At 40.4% G+C, this 8,050-nt stretch overlaps 1 pseudogene; it reads left to right on the top strand.

Moving 5' to 3' along the window:
• Nucleotides 1-3,669: 3,669 nt before the first annotated feature.
• LOC110216040 (E3 ubiquitin-protein ligase RNFT1-like) lies at nt 3,670-7,771 on the top strand (annotated as a pseudogene).
• Nucleotides 7,772-8,050: the final 279 nt, after the last annotated feature.

Genomic DNA, 8,050 nt, shown 5'->3' with positions numbered 1-8,050 from the left:
TATCTTTGCTAAGAAACCCCAAATGGAGTCACAAAGAGTCAGACATAATGGAAAATGACTAAACAGTAGCAGTCTACAGTATGCTTCATGCAACCACATTATCACAGAGGCCTAGAGAATATCCTCAATAATACTAATAATAGTATGAGAGAATTAATCTTTTCCTATCTGATATATAGGGAAACCGAGTCCCAGAGATGCTAAGAGATTTGCCCAAGAACATATAGCTTGTTAAGTGGCAAAGCATGAATTAGAATCCAGGTGTCCTGATTCTCAATCCAGATTTCTTGACTTACTTCTAGCAAAGTATAATAGCAAGAGTTCTGGACTTAGGGTTAGGAAAACTAGTCTTGAATCCTAGTCATTATATTTGATAATAGGGAAATCAATGAACATTTCTGACTCAGTTTCTTCATCTGTAAAACGTCCTTTTGCACAGACTGATTATATGCCTTAGATACACTTCTACTTTACCTCCAGCTCTTAGAATTCCTAGCTTTCTTCCAGATTCAGCTCAAGTAACATCTCCTTCATGAGGCTTTTCCTGATTACTCCCAGTTGTTAGGGACTTCCTCCCTAACAATTCTTTCTTGTGATCCCTCTCTCTCTCCTTCTTTTCCACTTCCCTCCTCCTCTCTCTTTCTCTGTCTCTCTCCACACACATACAACATGTATGCACATACATGTATATAGATACACATACGTATGTAAAAATACACACACATATATGTATACATGTATGTATATGTTTTGGTCAGATCTCTGATTTCATTGGTGTAGGGAGCTATGAGGCAAGAGTTATTGAACATCTCTTAGAAAGAATTGCCTGGAGCACTAAAGTTAAGTGATCTACCCAGATTACACAGCTAGTATGTACCAGAGATAGGACTTGAACCCAGGTTGTCCTGACTCCAAGTCAGCACTCTATCCATGTTGTTGTTCAGTCATTTTTCAGTCATGACTGACTCTGCATAACCCCATTTGGGATTTTGTTGGCAAACATATAAGAGTGCTTTGTCATTTCCTTCTCCAACTCATTTTATAGATGCGAAAACTGAGGCAAAGTTAAGTGACTTGCTCCAGGTAACACAGCTAGTAAGTGTCTGAGATCAGATTTGAACTCAGGAAGAGGAATCTTTCTGACTCCAGACTGGGTGTTCCATCTACTGTGCCACTTAGCTGCCCCACTCTATCCATACTGCCTCTCTTTATTTTATATATGCTTTGTATTCACTTCTCTGTATACATATCATTCAACCTTCTGCCATCCCTTACCCCACCCCAGGTAAAGATTTTAAAGACAGAGATTATTTTGCTTTCTATCTTTGTATCTCCAGTACCTAGCACAGAGTAGGTGTTTGATATTTGAGTGATGGATGGATCATGATGGAAATGGGGAAAGTAACATGTATGCTACCTACCTTACAGGGTTGTGATGAGGAAAATGCTTTGTAAATCCATGGTGCTATAGAAATGTGAGCTGTTATGCAATAATATTTCATAGACATTTCTTTGGATCTTTCAAAGTAGATAAGGTCTAAAGAAGGAAGCCGATATTTTCAAAACTTTTGAGATTGGATGTAAATTGTCGGCAGAATCAGAATGAAAAAAAAAAGAGGATGTGCATGTTTTGAATAATTTGTAGATAGAAGAAAAACGTAATCCTAGAAGGAAATGTAATGTAATTCAGCAAATGATTGGCAGTGCTGATGGGCAGGTGTGATGGGGAATAAAGGGTCAGTTGGGAGTGTGTCCATGCACGTACACAGGGCTGGACCCTAGTGAGTCAGGATAGATTACACTCTGGGGCTCAGATTATCTTTCTTGATACTCAGGTTGTGTCTGTGTACCTCTGGGGATGTTGAGAAAATGAATGAATGAAGGCCATTCTTCAACTTTGGAATACTGTGGCCATACGAGACATGATGAGAGGCAATTCTTGTTGTTTTGTTTAATTCATAAGATCTTAGAGATCACCCAAGTCCAGATGCTGAAACTAAGCCCAGAAAGAGACTTATCAAAGCCCCTCTTCCTGAGGACTCACCATCTTTATGTTAACCTAAGTATGGGCTCTGGGTTAGCCTAGAGCACTATAGTTTAGAACTTCCAAGCTCAAGAGATTTGCCAGTTTCAGTCTCCTCAGTAGCTGGGATAATAAACATGCATTACCATGTCTTGCCACTGAATAGTTTTAAAATCAAATAAATTAATCTCTCATTGTTGAATTTCAGTTACCAGCAACTCAGTAGAGGAGGTATTTGTTTGGGTTGGAGGTGGGAAAGTCAAAGGGAAAGACAATGAAAGCATTACTTATGAAATTTTATTTTATGAGTGGCTACCTTCTCTGCCTACTTGAGGTCAACCCTGAGTAGGGTGATTCAGTTGTATCAGTCAACATTTTGCCTTTACTTCTTTCCATGTATCAGGTTCTATTTTCATTACTTATGTACATGTCATTTCACTGCCATTAGCCGGTAAACTACTTGAGAGTGTTGTCTGTGTCTCGTTTTCTCTTCTTTGAGGCAGTACGGCACAGTGGTGAGATAGATTTGGAGTTAGAGAACCTGGGTTCAAATTCTGACGCTGCCACTTAGTGTACATGTAACCTTAGACAAATCACTTGCTCTCCTGTGCTTAAGTCTTCTTATGTGTAACATGAGGATTGCTGTTTGGTTATTTCAGTTGTGTCTAATTCTTTATCCCATTTGGGTATTTCTTGGCAAAGACACTGGAGTGATTTGCCATTTCCTTCTCCAGCTCATTTTACAGATGAGGAAACTGAGAACAACAGGGTTAAGTGACTTGCCCAAGGTCACACAGCTAGTAAGTGTCTGAGGCAAGATTTGAACTTAGGAAGATGAGTCTTCGTGATTCCAGATCTGGTGCTCTATCACTGCACCACCTAGCAGCACAAAATGAGAATTAGAGAATCTCTAAGGTTCTTTCCAGTTTCTGATCCCCTCTTCTCAGATGCCTCAGTTTCTTCATCTGTGAAATGAGAGGTAATAATATACTTAGTATCCACCTCAGAGGGTTATTGTGAAACTCAAATGAGATATGTGTGAACCTCAAGTGCTTTGTAAACCTGAAGCCATAAATAAGTATCAGTAGCAATGGGGGGTGATAATGGGGGAGAGGGTTTCTAGGATATGAGCTATTCCAGAGGAATAGAGGCTTTTGCAGATCTTACCAAGATGGGAAGCCTTTATTTCCATGTTGACCCATGAGTGGATTGTGTTTCTGTCATCTGAGGATGTGCACAGTTACACTCAAAGAGATTTATCACAAGAAAGAAGATGCCCGTTAATGATTAGTTTGGGTTTTTTTGGGGGGGGAGGGAAAGAGGGGCGTCCAGAGCATACTGAGCCATGAAAAAGATGTTAATAAGTGTTTGCTAAAATGAAATGAAATTGTACAGACCAGGAGGTGTGAATCTAATCTGAGAACTCTGGTTTGTGATATAAACATTTGCTTGAGGACCCAGGTAGTATCAGAGAAAGTTCATTACCTTCCCGATAATTCAAGAGCAGGAAGAACCCAGTGTCACAGCTCTGGAATCCATGAACATCATTCTCTGCCCCTGTAGCTCCCTAATTTGTTCAGTGCCATATCTTGGCTGACAGGTTACCACTCACACCCACCTCATTGCAACCCCCCCTATGACCATGGATGAATAAGTTAGCTGTGGCAATAGAAGCAGCAGCAGGCCCCAGCTGCACTCAGATGATCGTTTGTGAGCCAGATCACTCTTGGTAGCACGTTGCTACTTGTAGAGGAGTGAAGTGCAAATGGTATTAAAGAATGAACCCTGGGGAAGAAAGAATGGTGATTGTGCATATTTTGTTCTGATTTTGTTCATTTTCCTCAGGGGGAAAAATGTTCCCATTATCCTGGTTCCAACAGGAGCAGTGGGCTGGGGTGGGGTGGAAGGCTCTCCCAACTATAATCCACCCACTGACCATGACCCAGCAGGTGCCATTGGGCCCGGCAGGAATAAACTGCTGTCACTGGGCAGGTGCCCCAGCGAACCCTTCCCCCACAACCTCCTTACAAATGCTGTCTTCTCCCTCCCATCTGGACATTCTTCTTCTATCCCACTCCTATGGAAGAGAAACTAGAACCCCTATTCCACTCTTATTCTTGGCCCTCTCTCTTCTTTTCATTAGTCATGGACTAGTTCTTCCAGCTCCTTTGATTTCAGGGCTGACACAGCCACTCACACTGCTAGGATGAATACCACCTACAATGCCTCAAGTTAGATTGAAGCATATGGGGGTTGTATATATGCCCTTTCACTATATAAAGTCCATGGAGCCTTATCACCTTCCTTGCACCGTATTGGACCTTGTCATCTGCCCTGCAGCCCACTAGACATTACTATCTGCCTTGTAGCCTATGCTGCCCTGATCTCTAGGCATCGCCATTTTACCTAATGATAGACCCTAAAGACCAGAAGGACTTTCCATCCACCTTGTAACTGTACGATTTTTTGTGTGAAGTCTGTCTCAGACAGTGAGCTCCTTAAGAACAGGGACTGTGTCATTTGGCATATAATAAATCATTTATAAATGCTTTTTATTCATTCATTCATAGCCAAGAAACACTAGCATTGTGAACTGTAGTGCATATATTTAGTTAGTTGTTTGGAGCTATGTATTAGCTCCCTCATACTTTCTTCTAAAGAACTGTGTTAAATTAAGACATAGCTCCAGTACCATCCCAGTAACAAAGGAAACCCTGGGCTCAAGTGAGAGAAGTTCAAGCATCCCTGGTTGAGGCTGATGCATGGGGCCTGGAGTCATTCTCATTTCCAAAGCAAAGTTTGTAGGTAAGGTAGAAACACCATACAGCCTTGAGAAATCGTAGAGGCATAGACAGATGTTACAATTGAGTGGGGCTGGAAATTTCCACTGACTATTTCACGGGTGATGGAATGAGCTTGGGCTCTATGATGAGTGGATGCATGTCTCCCTGTGTGTCTGAGGGGCTGAGTGTGTGCATAGCCTTCATAAACCTTTCAGAATGGTCCAACATCTTCAGCTTCCTCTCCAGCTTTCTGACTCAGGGTCTGTTTCTTCCTTGTCTTCCTTTCTTTTCTGGGGTCAAGGCGTGCTTTCTCACCTTGTCTATTATATAATCACCCTTTCAAGTGACTGCTCAACTCAGCCTTCCCCTCCACCTAACTTACCTACTGACTGGGGGAGACATTTTTGTTTTCTTGTTTGTATATTAAACCAACAACATGAATAAACAAAGTAATATTTAGTGAGATCCCTGAGTGCAACAAATGAATTTGTTTTGTCCAGAATTAACTAGGGGAAGAAGGTAAATCATAAATGAGAAGTTGTGTGGTACTTTCTATGCTCCCAAGCTTAAATCCCTTTTAAACTCCACTGTTCTTCCAGTGAAGCTATATGACTTCAAAGGATGGAATACCATGCTTTCCAAATAATCAGAGTTTCATTAACTAAGGAATGACCACTAATGGAAAGATAACAACTAACATTTATATAGCTCTTGCTATATAATATAGATTTCTTTATATACATTATTATATAGATGCTACTATATATACATTATTTTACATTTACATTATATACCTCACATCAATGCTGTGTGATTAGTGCTATTATTATTCCCATTCTACAAATGAGGAAACTGGGACTGATATAGGTTATGCACCTTGCCCAGGATGACATTGATAGAAAGTATCTGAGGAGGTATTTGAATCTATCTTCCTGACTCCAAATGCATCACTCTGTACAGGATTTAATAAATTGCATCAAGAATTAATAATGACTTGTCCATGTAGCAGGGGTATAGAATATACATGGGAATAGTAATACAACATGCATGGAATGGGCCTGGAGGGGCCATCTGATAGAATGTGAACTGAACCAAATACCAGTTCCACAATGAACACACATAGCCAGTAGCAAAGAAGACTATTTATCTCAGTCGATAGCAAAATGAAAATCAGAGAAAGTATACTTAGGAGAACACATGCCAGACAATATAGAGTGAAGGAGCTGTCCCGCGGGGTGGGAGTGGGGGGCAAGATAGGCTCAGCTTAACCAAGAGACTCCTAGATCTTATCCAAGGGTACATCTCCAAAGGCTGTAGTGTAGGAAGCTGAGGATTATGATGGAGACTGCCAGACTTCCCACAGTCTTTTCCTTCAGCAACCTGAAGTGGGTTTGACATCTTCTATCTTCCCTCTGGAAGCCAGAAACTCCCAAAGTAACTGCAGCACCCTCGATCTTAAAGAGAACTGAAGACCTTTCCTCTCTCCCACTCTTGCCAACTCTACCATGCCCCTCATACAGGCACAGAACATTGATCTTCACCAATAAGGAGAGAGTCCCATACCAATGGGCTTTGGGACTGAAGTTACATAGTGAATATTTCAGTCCTAGAAATTTAAGGTCTGGTTCACCAAGCAACACTGAGGGTTGTGTATAGAGTTGATGACCAAGACATTCACACAATGAAGCAAGCCAATTCCAGTGACTCCCTCCAAAATCAAATAGCAAATCCTCTGTTTGGTATCCAGTGTTCTTCATAACCTAGCCACCTCCTATTTTTCCAGTGTTCTTATACTTTATAGCACCACACATACACTTTGACCCAGTGACATTGGCCTTCTTACTGATTCATGAATAAGACACTCCTCTTTCAGCTCCGGGTATTTTCTCTGGCTGTTGCCCATGCCTGGAAGGCTCTCCCCCCAATATTCATCTACTGGCTTCCTTGCCTTTGAATTCCAACTAAAACCCCACTATTACAGGAACCCTTTCCCAAGCCCTCGTAATCCTAGTGCCTTCCCTTTGTTAATTATTTCCAATTCATGTTGTATATAGCTTGCTTGTATATGTTTGTTTTCTTATTCTTTCCCCCATTGGACTGTGAGCTCTTTGAGAACAGGGACTGCCTTTGGCCAATTTTTTTGTATACTTAGCACTTAGCACAGTGCCTGGCACATAGTAAGTGATTAATAAATATTGATTGATTAATGCATCCATGGAGCCTTGAGAAAATGGCAGTAGCTCTATCTGTGTTTTGCTATCTCTTATAGTGGTTATAAAACATTCTTCCATATATTTTGATTTTGTGTGTCAAACTTTTTATACAGCATATAACAGGCATTTCTTTTTGATTTGATCTGCTAACAACGTGTGTGTGTATTCACACACAGATATACAAACAAACAAAAACATTGTAAATCAGATTTTTTTCCCCTAAGAGAAAGATGTTCAAAAACAGTGGCTTTATTTATTGGTATTCTTAGCACTATCTTCTATTCTCTTATATTACATTTTTAACTTCCAATCACTTTGTTACAATGTAATCCTTTTAAATCTTACTCCATATTTTTGAGCTTCTGCGAGGTACTCTGGATTATGGGAGTTACAGATTTCATTCTTAATGTCCCCTTCATGGGCTTCCAATGCCTTCTTTTGTTGATGTCTTCTTTTAATGTCTTTGACCTGTTGTTGAATGCTTAGAGAAGAATTATGTCAATATTACTCAGCAAATTTTCCTATGCCAGCTTAAGTTAATTGCCTTACTGTCTATGGGTAGTTCAGAAAGCAGAGTAACGGGATAGAATCTTGATATATTTCTGGTTCTACTCTACCTACTTGTAAACTTTTCTTTTGGGCATCTGAAAACTTTCAGATGAACTTTACAGATATTGTTAACATGACTAAGTTATGGGGTGACAGGCTCAGAAGCAACTGATCTTTGTTCTATTTGTCAGGCTATGTTCTAACGGGAAAGGGAACAAGCATTTACTAAGCACTTGAGCGCTGTGCTATGCATTTTACAAATTCTATTTAATTTGATCCTCATAACATCATCGAATGTAGGTGCTATTATTATCTCCATTTTATAGTTGAGGAAACTGAGGCATTCTGAGGTTATGTGACTTGCCCAGTGTTGGGACAGAGACCACTACTCAAAATCAAGACAAAGACTTAGGTACCTTGAAAGCAGAAAGGAGTTCATTGCTTTCTCGTGAGAAAGGGTGCCACTCCCTGTCACACTAATG

The sequence above is a fragment of the Phascolarctos cinereus genome, unplaced genomic scaffold (genome assembly GCF_003287225.1).
Source record: "Phascolarctos cinereus isolate Bilbo 61053 unplaced genomic scaffold, phaCin_HiC Scaffold_4;HRSCAF=312, whole genome shotgun sequence".
In the NCBI taxonomy this organism is placed as follows: Eukaryota; Metazoa; Chordata; class Mammalia; order Diprotodontia; family Phascolarctidae; genus Phascolarctos; species Phascolarctos cinereus.
The sequence above is the reverse complement of the archived record's forward strand: the minus strand, read 5'-3'. Positions and strand labels throughout refer to the sequence as shown.